Source organism: Desmodus rotundus, chromosome 12, assembly GCF_022682495.2.
Source record: "Desmodus rotundus isolate HL8 chromosome 12, HLdesRot8A.1, whole genome shotgun sequence".
NCBI classification, from domain to species: Eukaryota; Metazoa; Chordata; class Mammalia; order Chiroptera; family Phyllostomidae; genus Desmodus; species Desmodus rotundus.
The window spans coordinates 14,287,066-14,302,173 of record NC_071398.1 but is presented as its reverse complement, the minus strand read 5'-3'; positions in this window follow the sequence as shown (position 1 = coordinate 14,302,173).

Here is a 15,108-nt window from a genome sequence, read left to right as displayed (position 1 = left end):
CACATTCTGGATTAGTCTTATTGTTACTCATGATTTGATTCAGGTTAAACTTTTTATTTTACTTTTTAAAGATTCTATGTATTTAATTTTAGAGAAGGGGCAATGGGGGAGGAAAAAATACCGACGTGCAGGGAAACATCCATTGGTTGCCTCTCACACACCTCCAACTGGGGCCCTGGCCCACAGCCCAGGCCCGTGCCCTCACCTGGAATCAAACTGGCAGCCTTTTGCTTTATGGACCAATGCCCAACCCCCACACAGCCACGCTGGTCAGGGCAGGTTAAACGTTTTGCAAGGCTGCTATGTAAGTGAAGTTGTGTATGTTCCAGTTGTATGATGTATCATAGCAACTCATCCTTGTATTGGTGATGCTGAGTTTGTGTCCTTGGTTAAGGTGGATGCAACCCCAGATCTCTCAAAAGAGCTGCGGGATGAAAACCATGGAATATCTTGGTCTTAAGCCACCATTTGCACATTGCTTACAGCATTCACTGTGGATCCTTGCCCAAAACCAGTCACTAGTTTTTAAATGGTAATTTTCTTATCCTGTCATTCCTCCTGCATTTGTATTAGCTGGCATTCATCTATAAAAAAGAGTTTTCTGTCTTCTGTACTTTTTGGGTGGTAATTTCCACTATGAATTTGGTTTTATTTTTTTCAAGTCTAATAATCCTGATGTGCAACTTGCCCCAGCTTTGATGAGTGGTGACCCCTTCAACTAGTTGTCTTTTTTTTTTTTTTTTTTTTTATCCTCACCCAAGAACATTTTTTTTCCATTGCTTTTAAAGACAGAGAGAGAGAAACATCGATTGGTTGCCTCCTGTATGTGCCCGTAACAGGGATTGGACCCACAACCTAGGTTTGTGCCTTGACCGGGAATCAAACCACAACCCTTGGGCTATAGGGTGATGCTACAACCAACTGAGCCACGCCAGCCAGGGCTTTTTTTTTTTTTTTTTTTTTTTTTTTTAAATAATTTACAACATAAAATCCATTTAAAAAATGTTCAATTCCAGGGATTGGTATATTCCAGTTGTACACCCATTACCACTATCAAATTCCAGAACATCATCCCCAAAAGAACCTGTACCTGTAACAACCAGTTCTCCCGTCCCTCCCATTTCTCTGGCACCCACAAATTTATGGATTTGCCTACTCTGGATAGTTTAAAATGTAAATGGAATGACGTGGCCTTTTTGTGTGTGTCTGCTTTCATTTAGCATGTTTTCCAGGTTCAGCAGTGTTGTGGTATCAGTATTTAGGTCCTCTTTATGTCTTAATAACTTCCTGTTGCCATATCTGTTTATACACATTTGGGTTTCCAGTTGTTGGTTATGAATAATGTTGCTGTGAACATTTATGGAAGTTTTTGTGTAAACATGTTCTTTGGGGCCTATACCTAGGAGTGGGATTGCTGCATCATACGGTAGTTCAATTTCAACTTAAGACCCACCAAACTTTTCTTAGCAGCTAAACCACTTCACACTCCCACCACCAGTGTGTAAGGGGTTCTGATTTCTTCACATGGTGGTCAACACTTGTTTTCTGGGAGTGTTTTGTTTAACTATAGCCATCCTAATAGATGTGAAGCGCTGTCTCTAGGCATTGATCCCTAGTGACTAATGATGTTGGGCATTTTTTTCATGTGCTTATTGAGCATTTGTATACCTTAGGAGAGTTGTCTGTTCAAATCCTTTGCTCATTTAAAAATTGACTTTTCAGCCCTAGCTGGTGTGGCTCAGTGGGTTGAGCACCAGCCTGTGGACCAAAGAGTCGCTGGTTTGATTCCCAGTCAGGGCACATGCCTGGGTCGAGGGCCAGATCGTAGGGGGTGTGGGAGAGCAACCACACATTGATGTTTCTCTCCCTCTCTTTCTCCTTCCCTTCCCCTCTAAAAATATATAAAATGTTTAAAAAAATAAAAATTGTCTCTCTATTATTGAGTTCTAAGATTTCTCTTTATATTCTAAACACTAGATCTTACCAGCTATGTCCTTTTGACACACCCCCATGGGTCTTTGCACATTTCCTTACTTTCTGGCATAGAAAGACGTTCCAGGCTAACCTTGTATTTCCTCTGCCTCTGACCTGGAATCAGCTACTTTCCCAGGGAGTCCTGGTTCCTGTTAGCTGGGATTGGTACTTAGAAAAAACCGAATTAACATTGTTTGAAAGTTGATTTATCTCAATTGTCTATTTTTTATGGTTTCATGGCACTCAGTTATGTGGATGTCCCATAGTTCACTCAACAAGTCTCCTATAGTTGGACATTAGTCGTGTTTTTACGTATGCTGCAATGAATCACCTTGTGCATGTGTTGTTTTTACTTGGGGAGGTGCATCTTCAGGGTGATTTCCTGGCAGTGTGACTAGTCAAAAGGTAAACGTATGTGCATCTGTAGTTGTTGGAGATTATCAGAGTCCTTTCCCATAAAGGTTCTGTCGTTCCGTGCACCTCTCAGCAGTTGTAGAAGTTAATAACTCGCTATTATGTTTTGCTTTAAAATTGAATTTAGGAAGCTCGGTGAACAAACCCCCGTATGGGGGATTATTCAGTGACACCAGCAGTAACAGTGTGATAGCAAAGACTTAGTTAGAGATCGTGGTACACCAGCGACTCTGACGTTTTGCATAGAGTGGTTCAATCCTCACCTCACTCTGTGAGACAAGTGCCTCTGTCTTCTCCATCTTAGTTCCCAGATGAGGAAACTGAGGCACGGATAGGCTGAACAGCTACTAAGGTCAGAGACAGCATTTGAGCACAAAAAGTCTAGTTTCTGAGTTTCAGCTAATTGTGCTGCTGTGCAGGTATTTACTGCACTGATTTAAGCATATGGGGAAAACAGTGTTAATTGAAAGTGTTTTCACCTGTGGTCCTAAGCACGCGTGCTGCTGTTTAGCCTTTTGCCCTTTCTGTCACGGATGGAGGAGTCATTCTTGTTAGGCGGGGAAACGGCGGAGAATATACCCAAAGAGATGTGCACAGAATACCTGTGAAAAGGGAAGGGTCCGCAGCCACAGTTCGCTGAGGAAGGCTGGCTGAGGTGCCTGCCGCTCTCCTGTCCTGGCCCTCTACCTCTCAAGGCATGAAGAGCTTAGGGGGGCCCCTGTGGTAAGGGCTCTTGGCGGGCCCTGAGATGTAGACTTCGCCAGGTCTACATCTGGATTTTTCTCTCCTGCCACCTTTGGGTTGGGAGCAGCGCGTGGAGGGAGGCAGCGGGAATGGGGGTGGGAGGAGGCCATGGGCTCCCGTGGGTTCAAATCCTGGTCTTCCTCTGACCTTATGGAAGTCTTATTACTTTGAAATTAGGCAAATACATTTTAGATGAGAAATTGATCAAGAAGCAGAACAAGAAAACAACCAAAATTGGGCAATTTAACCCCTCTGAGGCCTTTGTAAAGTGGGCACAAAATTTCCTCCCACTCATTTCAAACATTAAAGGAGATACACACGTGCCTGGCATGTGGTAGGTTTTCAGTGTGGTTGTTAGCTCTGAAAATACCTCTAGGAAACCCTAATAAACATTGTTCCAGCAACCCTCTTTATGCCCCTGTGGAATCTACACTTCCCATTGGTGGCATTTTACATTTTGTAGTTTAGAAATCATCTCCAAAGAAAATGGTGGAGGGATGGATATCCTGTAACCACTCTCCTGGTGTAGTTCCTTGGCACGCCACACCTGAGTCCCGGGTTCCAGAGGCAAGGACCGCGCTGGCCCCTTAGCTCTGTGTTCTTTACCTTGCAAGGCCCACAGACAGCCACAAGGATGCAGAGGCTCTCTGACTTGTTTGATGAGGCACAGACCATGTGTTCTGATGGGGAGAGGTGGAGATGACAGCCTGAGCAGTGTGGAGAGCAGGAGCAAGGAAGAAACCAGAACTCCCGCTGAGGCTGGAGAGCGCACCTTGCGGGTGCAGTGTGCTGGGCCACAGTCCAGACAGCCCCAAGCCTTTCCCTGGGCTCTGATAATGAGGGAATCTTACAGTGGGAAGGGAGGGGAGACACTGAGATAGCAGGGGGTTAAGAGGCCAGGAATAAGGGCTTGGGGGGCACCACATCAGTGGGAACCAGGGTTCTTTGGGGAGAGGTTGAGACCTTGGTCAGCATTTCACACAGAAGGTGCCTAACCTTTCAAGTGTTTCTAATTTTGTTAATACGTTCCTACGTGGATAAAGTGAATTTAAATTTTTTTCACTTACTGATTTTTTTGGGGGTGAGGCATGGAACCATTGCTCTACCCATCTGTGCACCCCCTGATTGATTCTTGTATGTGCCCCGACCAGGGATCAAACCCGCAACCCTGGCACATGGGGAAGACATTCCAACCAACCCACTCCCTGGCCAGGGCTATAGTTAACATTTTTCCCAGTAGTGTTAACATTTAACATTGTGTTCTATCTTGATTGTATTTATCAAGCAACTCAAGATAAATCACAAGAATGTCGAGGTATTTTTCTAGAACATTGAACTGAACATTCCTAAGTGGTCATCAGGCTTCTCCATCTTCCCCGCCCTGCCTCCCTGCAAACCCCCCTCACCCAATCAGCTTCTTTAAGGAACTATTTAAAATAAGATCTGAACTTCAGATGATAAGCATCTTAATTTTTTGTTTGAAGAAGAGCCCAACAATTGAAAAGTATGTCCCTTTTTTAAGGCAGTGATTTGTTTTAGAGAGTGGGGTTGCTTTGGTACGTCTGTCAGCAGCCTCTGGCATGTTACATCTGTCCTCAATATTTAAAATATCTGGCACCATTTTGCTGGGAATCCATTTTTGACCTACTCAGAGGCATCTAACAAATGTTAGCCTGGAATTCCACTGGGGAGTGTATAGGAAACTAAACACTGTACTTGTTTGAACTTGGCATACAGATAAATATGTGTGTCGAGAAGGTATTTGAGCGATTCCAGTTACTTCTCAGTGGTTTTGCACCCTGAAAACCCATCCGAGAGGGTATCTTCTCTCTCACAGCTGGCCCGCGGGAGGCGAGCAGACAGCAGGAGCTGCTTTGCCCTGTGGCGACTGCACGGGAAGGCGCTGCTGCTGGGCAGCCTCGCCCCTCACTGGCAGCCTCACTCTTGACATTCCCCTTCCCCTTCCTCAAAGCCGAAATCTGGCTTTTCCAAAGTGTGTTCTGGACATACAGGTGGTTAAGTAGAGTGGGAAGACTTAAGTTTAACTAAATTAAAGAGACTGGGTGATTTTTTACAAGAATTTGTTTTATGGGTAACTGGATAGGCAGGTATGACTCTTCCAAAAGGCTCAGCTGTGGGTTTTCTCACCCGGCTGTGACTGTGGACATCGTCCAGGCTCCACAGAATGCCGTTCGAGAACATGCACCCACAGGGCTTCTCAGGCTTCGACAAAGTGTGTTGTTGTGGGAATGGGAATTCCCATGTCTGTGGGAGTTTGGACCCTGCTGGTCCCCCTGTGTGGCCTCTCAGCTTTCTGTCTCCTGCCCCACCTTCTCCCTTTCACTCCCCCAGCCCCAGGGGTAGTCAGCATCTGGGAACTGGTGGGTTTACCGTAACTCGGACATCCTTGGGAGAAGGTTTCCCTTGTAACTCCCATGGCACCATGCTCCTGGGCACAAAGGATAGTGCAGCCAACACCTCCCTGCTGCTGACTTTGAGTCCTCAAAGGAGGCATCAGCCAACAGCCTCCAAGCAGCCGCTTTGCCAGGTGGATTTCACCTACACTTGTAACCATAAGTGTTTCTGGCCTTGAGCTGAACTGGCAGTGCTCTGACATCAGAGGCAAACTGGCCCACAGCTCCCGGCCGGACACGTGGGCCGCCTCCAGCTGGGAGCCTCAAGTCAGGTCGACTTGGGTTTGAGTCCTGACTCCAGAACCTCACAGTGTGTAAAGCTATACAGACAAGTCACTTAACCTCTGGATCTTAGCTCCTCTTCAGGAAAGGAGTGAGGAGAATCTCGCCTATGTCTCAGGGAGGCTGGATGCCCTGAGACGAGGGATTTGTGTGGTGCCAAGCATGCATATAGTTCTGAAACAGTTGTGTGAGAGACAGCCTTAGTTCTTGAAAGGGCCTGAGAGAGAAATCATGCTTTCAGGATGGGGACGCAGGCCAGGGAGGGAGATTATCTGTTAAGGGCGCACAGAGGGGAGCAGAGTTGGGACGGAGGATGCAGGAGTCGTTGCTGCCTTCCTCTACCCAGTCTTCACACTTCCCCCCAGCCTGGGCATTGCTAAACACCAGCTCTTAAGTCGGAAGAAATAAACTGCTAGTTTAGACTGTGAGCAGAAGAGTTATTTTTGGGCAGACAAGCTCTCAGCACACCATAAACTCCATCACCTGGGCAACTGCCTGATTTCTTGGGCAAAGCAGTTTGCCATCTGCCTGTGTGGGTTTCTGCATAAATAGTTGAAGTATGTGGCCCCCTGGAGCCTCTTCCCTGCTGCTCCTCAGCCACCACTGCCACCTTCCGAGGAACTGGGGGCATGAGTGGGTGACCCTCAAGACGCCAGGGAGGAGGTAAACGAGGTGTGCCTTGCCCTTCACAGCTAGTAGTCGGGGAGCGACAGACAAGCCAACCGGCATCTCTACCACCACAGCTTCCCTGCTCAAAATAAACCGAAGTCTTCCTCTTCCCCACTGATTTGGATTAGGTGGGCAGGGCGTGGTGGGTGTCTGGGGCTGGGGTGGGAGCTGTGGTGACCCAGAGCCAGTTTTTGGAACTGGAGGGTGAAGAGAGTGTCCCTGGGAGCGTGGGGGGCACGGGAGGCGGGGAATGGCTTGGCATGGAGAGGTAACCCAGGTAGGGTGAAAAAGGCATCTTCCTGGTGGGGATGTGGTAGGGAGGGCACAGGGTGTCAGAGCCCAAGTAGGGCGAGGAGAGCAAACCCATGGGGACCGGTCTGACTGGGTATCAGCCCAGGTGGGGTGAGGAGGGCATCCACACGGGTTGTCAGAATCTGAGTGGGGTGAAGTGAGTACCTGAGACGGAGTCCACCGTGGGGTCACGTGGTAGGGAGGCAGGGATAGGATTGATGTGGGGAAGGGAGAACGGTTACGTACAGTGATGATCGAATATGTTAGTGCATGAAAGGAAATAGGTTTCTCACTGACAAGAGAAGGGAGTTAAAAATGATGGAAAGAAAAAAACAGAATGTTGGGGTGGTGTTGGGGCTATGAGTGCGAACTCACGGTTTTCAGTACACACACACAGATATAAAAATATGTATATATGTGTATGTTTATGTTTATATATGTCTGTTCCCTGGCTGTCTGCGCTGAGAGATCCTGGGAGCAAACACAACCTAATAGCAACGAACACTCCTTCCTTGTGCCTAAATCTCCGTTTCTTTCTTTCTTTCTTTTCTTTTCTTTTTTTTTTAAAGATTTTATTTATTTTCAGAGAGAGGGGAAGAGAAGGAGAGAGGGAGAGAAATATCAATATGTGGTGGCCTCTCACACAGCCCCTACTGGGGACCTGGCCTGCAACCCCGGCATGTGGTTTGCAGGCCCACACTCAGTCCACTGAGCCACACCAGCCAGGGCAAGAATTTCTCCATTTCTAAATACCATTTCCCAGAAAAATAAGTCAGGGAGAAATAGCTTCTTCCAGGGCTGGGGCAAGCAAAAAGTATAAGTGAGCTTGGAACCCATTGAGTAAAACAGGAAGTCATGAGTCCAGATTGGTATAAATGAGTAAGTTGAAAGTTTCAGGAGAAACAACATCGCTCATCCAAATTTATACGTATTCAGCGGGTTATAATTCATTATGATTAATATTTAGGCTGCTCAAATTGTCCCAGGTCTTTTGTTTGTTTGTTTTTGTTACAAGAGAAGGCGAGGGTAACTTCCAGGGGAGAAGTCCGGCAGACACAAGCCTAAGAACTGGCCGAAGGGAACATCGTTGGTAAAAGGACAGAGAGCAATCTCCTGAGAGGCCATACTAAGAACACATCGCTTCCAGGGTGTTTCTGCCAAACATGTGTATAACCTGAATCTGATCCTGAGGAAACAGTAGACAAACCCAAATTGAGGGACATTCTGCAAAGTAATTGGCTGTAACTTTCAAAAGTGTGAAGGTCGTGAAAGTCAAGACGAGTCCGAGGAACTGTCTCAGTCCGAAGGAGGCTAAAGAGAGGACAACGAAAGGAATGCGTGACTCTGAATGGGGTCAGTTTGTACAAAGACAGGGACACGGGCAAAACTCGAATGGGACCGGAGGGTTAGGTGGTAGCAGTGTATCAGTAATGATTCCTGATCGTATTCTGGGAAGGGCCCCCGTTTGGAGGACCTCGGCACTGCTGAAGTACTTGGGGGTGATGGAGTATTAGGTTGGCAACTCACTTTCAACTAGTTCAGGGGGAAAAAAGTTCTTTGTACTGCATTTAATAGCCTTTGAATTGTTTTTAGATAATTTTGATATTTCCCAATGAATACATTTAATTAAAACAAACGATCTTCAAGTATGCACACGTATGCAGGCAAAAGAGCGCAAGTTGGGATGACATTCGGGCCTTTGGCAATAGCTCCTAATACTTTCACCCCCACAATTCTTTAGTTAGCATGTCCCTCGGCTGCTATTTCATCCCCTCCCCTAATGTCATGGTCTCCTAGGCTCTGCCCTTCGGCTGTTCTCCTCGAACCATGTTTTCCTGCCCACTCTGATCACTTATGGAAGGCCTGCCTGTCCTTCAGTTGTAGCTCAGGTACCCACAGATCTGGAGGGCCTTCGGTACTACATCCTCTCCAGGAATCAGGCTCCCTGAACTGTTGAGGGAATTTCTGGCTGCCCCAGGGTTTCCCCATGAGTCTGGGGACCGTTAGGTATGCACAGATGTACTCGTGGGGGCTCTGAGACTTTATTTTTTAAAGGGCACTGTACATTATTCAGGGTAACAGAATCTCTACTACCCGTTTGATACAGAGGAGATAAGACTGAATTATTCATCTGTACTTTTTGTTTTCACCCAAATCTGATCGTGTCAGTCCCTGTTTAAAGAGCAAAATGCAGCTCCGGTGGTGGCTCCCCTGGCTGCTGGGGCTCTTCAGAACCTGTCCCCCGCGGACCCAGCCTATCGGTCCCTGCCCCGTGCCCTTTCAATACCTTTTAACCTCTCCCTGTCTGAACAGGAATCCAGGCTGCTGACCTCTTTCTGAACCTCTCAGGCCTTCCCATCAGGGTGGTAGCCTGCCTGCCTGCCTTTCTTCCTTCTTTTCAAGATTTTACTTATTTTAGAGGGGTAGGTGAGGAAAAAAGAGGGAGAGAAGCATTGATATGCAAGGTAAACATTGATCATTTGCTTCTCTGACGCTCTCAACTGGGGACCAGGCCTGCAGCCCAGGCGTGTGTTCCGACTGGGACTCGAACCCGTGTCCTTTCATTCTGTGGGGTGGCACCCAACCAACCAAACCATGCAGGTCAGGGATAGGATAGCTATTGTTTCCAGAAAGCTTTGCCCTGCCTTGCTTGTTCAGAACAATGGCAACAATAATGAGCAAACATTTGCTGAGTGTCTGCTTTGTCTCAGACATAATTCTAAACTATTTACAATTTGCAGATGGGAAAACAGGCCCACAGAGGTTGATATCTTGTCTGAGGAGACACAGCTGGTGAATATAACCCCACGTTCTGTGAATGGCTCCTTGCGTGCCTATCCCACATCAGGCCCTGGTCCAGTGATAAATGAGGCCTTTGCCCTCTCAGAGCTCATGGCTGGAAGGGCTGCAGATGGATGGGCAAACAGCGCGTCATAACACTGTGTAATAAATACTTTGCTGAAAGGGGCTGTGGAGGCCAGGGCTGGAGTACCTGTCCCAGCCTGGGGACTCCGGATGGTGTCCCTGGATGAGCTGACGTCTAGCCTGAGTCCTACAGAATGTCCAGGAGTTAGTCCTCATTGGGCTGTTTTGAGGATTTAAATGAGTTAATCCATGAAAACCAAGTACAGCCGTGTCTGGTACATGGAATGTAGTCTGAAAGTACCTCCTCCCCCACCTCCTATTGGCCTCATCAAGGAATGGGTGTATTTATTGGGAGGGCGGGCATCGGGTGAGGTTATGAATTGTGTTTTGGCCTCATGGAATTCTGGACACCGAAGTCCATGACAAAGATAAAGCCTAGTGGGCCGTTGAGTGTAAGTGGCTGGAGCTCAGGAGAAAGGTCTAGAGTCACAGGAAGGGGGATGGAGCTAGAACAGTAGCCCCCTTTTAACTGGTTTCACTTGCTGCAGTTTCCGTTACCCTCAGTTTGCTGCCCACGGTCAACCTCAGCCCAGGAATATCAAGTGAGCCCCCCGACTGGTGCGACTCAGCTGGGTGGGTATCATCTCCCAAAGAGAGAGGCCACCAGTGTGGTTCCAGTCAGGGCACGTACCTGGGTTGCAGGTTCGTTTCCGGGTTGTGGCACTTTGAGAGGCAACCGATCAATGTCTCATATATCCATGTTTCTCTCCCTTTCTTTCTCCCTACCTTCCCCTCTCTCTAAAATTTAATAAAATCTTTAAAAAACACTAAGTGAAAATTTTAAGAGACAATTCAGGAGTTTTAAATTGTGTGCTGTTCTGAGTAGTGTGACGAACCCTCACACCGTCCCACACCCTCCTGCCCAGAGGCCAATTGTCCCTTTGTCCAGTGACTCCGTGCTGTCCACACTTCCTGCCTGGTAGTCACTTAGTAGCGTTGTCACAGTGCTTGTGTCTAAGTAACCCTAATTTATTTAATAATGACCCCAAGAGCAAGAGAGGAAGTGCTGGCAATCTGGTTATGCCAAAGGGAAGTGATCAAGTGCTCCCTTTAAATGAGAAGGTGAACGTTCTTGATAAGGAAAAAAAAATCGTTGAGATTGCTAAGATCTGTGATAAGAACAAATCTGTTTGTGAAATTGTGAGGAAGGAAAAAACTTCTTGCTAGTTGTGTTGTCACACCTCAAAATGCAGAAGTTACGGCCACAGTGCCTGGACCCATGCTTGGTTCAGATGGAAAGGCATTACGTGCATGCGGGGAAGACAGGAACACCAGACGTGTTCCCGTTGACGGCAGCGGGGTGCGCCGGAGAGCACCGGGCCGTCTACAGGAAGGCTTCGGCAAGGGACGCTCTGAAATGAGGGCCACCGTGCCCTTTACTGCAAGTAAGAGATTGTTATAATACGATATTTTCAGAGAGACAACATTTGCATAACTTTTATTATAGTACATTGTTACAATTGTTCTATTATTAGTTACTGTTAATCTCTTACTGTGCCTAATTTATAAGGTAAGCTTTATCATAGGTATGTATGCATAGGAAAAATGCATATATATGTATGGATAGGGCTTGGTGCTACCCGCGGTTTCAGGCGTCTACTGGAGGTCTTGGGATGCATCCCCTCAGGTAAGGGGGGGATGGCTGTACCCTGAGAAACACGAATTCTAGGGGCCAGGCCTATGAAGATGACTGCAAAGAGCAACCAGAGAATTAGGAGGACAGTCAGGAGGGCTTGGGGTCATATGTGCCAAGCAAGGCGACTGTTTCAAGAAGGAAGACATATTTGGCAGGATCACATGCTGCTGAGCGAACTCCTACTTAGCCTTCAAGACCCAGGTCAACTCCTAAAGCTTTCCCTGCCCTCTCTTGCCCCAGATAATTGTGTCGACCTTGCGGTTCCGCAGATGCTTGTCGCAATACATTCCTGTCCCCCACCTTAGGCCTAAGAATTGGGCCATTAGCGGAGATCCTGAGAATCTATCTACTCCTTGAGGGATTCCTCTGCTTGTGGAAGTTCACAAACCCCTGCGTTCTGGAGAGAACCACCCCGGGTAGGAGTCTCATTGGCTCTGCTCAGCTCCCATGCGCCCCCTGAGCTATGGTCTAGCATGGCAGGGAACCACGACTGGTCGTTCTCGGGTCAAGTCCCCCTCTTCCTGGGTGAGCATCACCTGGGAGGTGGAAGTAGAGTAGGAGTAGGCCCAGAACAAGGTGGGGTGCTGTCATTAGAAGCAGGGGGATGGATGCCCGGCAGACAGAAGCAAGCATGTCTGTTCTAGTTTCGTAATTGCTACACCCACAGTTCTTTTGGGAGAGTCTTGGGGGCCCAGCGTGTAGTGCAGTGCCTGGCTCAAGGGTGGGCCACCAGCGAATGCTTGGTTTATGTAGGTTGCCTCCTGGCTACCTCAGCCACCCCCTGAGGGTCACAGGGCTAGTTTAGCCAGCACCCGGTCTGGCATAATCGTGGGTACTGGAGTGAAGGCAGTGCCCACGTTTCCTTGTAGCCTCCCTTTTTACCTTCTTCCCCAGAAGGCCATTCTTCCCATGCCATGGGAATAGAAAGCAGCAGGCAGCCAGGGAGAGGCTGGGCAGCGGCCGAGCAGACGAATCTTCCCCTGCATTGTCAAGTGCCAGCAGGGTCTGGAGGCAGCAGGAACCGTACGTAGCAACTGGGGTCCCACAAAGGCTGGGATTCCACTGGAGGTTCCAGTAAGGGACGCAGATGGATTAGCTCGGGTTGCCCTTGGTCACAGGAACCAAAGGAATGTCAAACTGGAAAATCCCAGCGAGCACTATTTTTAGAGAAGACTTGGAGAGCATTTTTCTGGCTGAAGGGACAAGTTTCTTCAGAAGTAGCAGTTAACTGTAACCCCTGAACCGCTCCGTCTGGAATTCGCCCAGGCCGCGGCCCCGCCCTCCAGACACGCAGGAACACTATTGGAGGAGTCCCCCAACGGAGGACAGGGGCGTCTGCTGCTTTCAAACACCACAGTGGGTTGTTTATGTCTTTGAATCCAGTCCGTCAGGCAGAAGGAATTTATGCGGCCACTTTCCTTTGAAAGGTTTTTTAAGAGTAGAGAGAATCATATCAAACCAAGTCGTTAGTCATGTAACATTAAACGTAAGATTTTCCTGGGTGTTTGGTTAATGCTTGATAGTGATAAATTACTTCTGATAAACTTAATTGGTCTTCCTACTATATACTTTATACTTGAAACGTTCAATTTCACCACCACTGTTTATATTTTTCTGTTTGAGGTAATTACTGAGCTTATTAAGAGTAGTAGAATAGATAAGATCTATTGTTTAATGAAGTTAAAGGAAAAGCTACCCCCACCCCAACACTCACAAGGGTGTCTTAGGGAGACATCTCAGTAAGAAACTGAAGTGAGACGCCAACCCTCCCCTCCGCCCTTCACCATTACCAGGCGCTGCCTGCAGAGGCAGGCCGCGCAGGACCACAGTTTGGGAAGGTGTTCTGCTCTCAGGCCTTCACGGAATATAGACTCTAAAGCACTGGTAGGATCAATGCTTCTGACATGAAGGCTCTCCATGAGTCTGTGGAATCAGTGTGCTTGCAGCAGGGGCTACAGTGAGGGGTCCCCTGGCTGGGAGGTGGTTGTCCTTGAGGAGACAGCCCAGGGCTAACAGAGGCTGAGGGACTCGGGAAGAGGCCAGGCCTGATCCAGGTAAACTGGGGTATCCTGGGGAATAGCCCACATTAAGGATGCTATGCTCTGAGCAGCTCTTTCAGGGTGAGTCAGGGATTGAGATAAGAATCAGCATTGTGGTTGCTGGCAGAGTCTTTCCACTAGCAGCAGTTAATGAAGTAGCATCTGGTTTATTCATCAGTCTCTTCTGAGTCTGGTTACCTTGAGTCAGCCCTCAATATGTGGATCAGACCCCGAAACCCAGGAACCTGTCCAAGGCATTTAGTTTCCTATGCATTTATCACCAATTTATCTTCCCTATCATTTATTAGCCTCATTTTGACTTCAGCACTCACAGACACCCAGAGACACAGCTATGGCCACAGACTCATGACGTATTGCAATTTAACACTGGGGAAGGCCCCCAAATACCACGTTTTATCTACAATTACTATGTGAGATTCCCAACAATGCCTTTTGGAAGTCTGTGAACTTCTGTCAAAAGTAAAAAAAAAAAAAATTGAGTCTGTCCTTGCAACTGGAAATAAACTTAGGCTTGTGTCCAGGGACAGGAAACAGAAAATACTGGAGGAGAACCCCCAGTCTTGCCTCCACTCAGTCCATCTCCCTCTTGTAGCCACAGAGAGTATTCTAAGTTAGGCTCGCCTGGCCACACTCCTGCTCAATACCCTTCCGTTCAGAGCCCACCCTCTCCGGTGGCCCATGAGGCCCTGTAGGGACTGGCCCAAGGCTACGTTTCAGCCTCACGTCTTGTCTGCCCGTCCTCTTCCCCTTGAATTCTGCCCATGAGCCCCTTCACTGTGCCTTGATTTTGCTTGTGTCTGGGCCTTTGCACACATTCCCTCTGCCCAGGGAACACTCTTCCACCCACCCTTACCATCTCTTTGCTTAGCTAACTGCCGTTCATATTTCAAACCCCAGCTGAAATTCTGACCCACAGACCCCACTGAATCCTTGCTGAAATCCCCTACCCCTGTGAACAGCACTTAACACGTGCTGTTGTACTTACCGGGTTCAGCGCTTGCTCTCCATGGCCGTGGTGGCCGGAGCTCTATCTGCCTTACTAACCACGGGCTCTCGTGTTCCTTTTTTAAAAATGGTTTTTAATTTAGCTTTCACTTTTCTTAAAGTTCCAAGTGCACATGTTTGAGAGAATCAAATAGTTGTACAAGGCCTAAACCCCCACTACATTTCCTGCCCCCAGAGGCAACACTTTGAACTTTAAACAGATTATTTTTGTTCTTATATTTTTAATGGACACGCATTTACAGCTACCTCCTGGTTGTCCAGTTTTAAGCATCCACTGAGCCCCCATGTCGAATGATGAGTATTTAGGTCTCCTGCATGCACACCTGCCCCTCTCCCTATCACGCATGCACACCTCCGGGACCCCACCCTCCCCTGGTGTGGTCACATGCTTTTGGATGGGCCAGTATTCATTGTTTACATTATTATATTTATGCAAATATTATTCCCAGTTGAGCCATGTGGTTTACCATACTTATCTCTATAGATCATTTTATTTCCCTGCAGTTAGTATCGATGAATAGTTGCTTAGTTTCCTATGCATGGATCACTAGTTTACCTCAAAACTTGCCCCAAACTATGTATCTGGCTTTGCTGTATATCGAGCGTTTTCTTCAGTTCATCTTGAAGAAGTCTCTAGAAGTCTCTGGCTGCTTCGGTCTGGGCTGGCTGACTCCCAGTCCCGCTGCACGAGGCC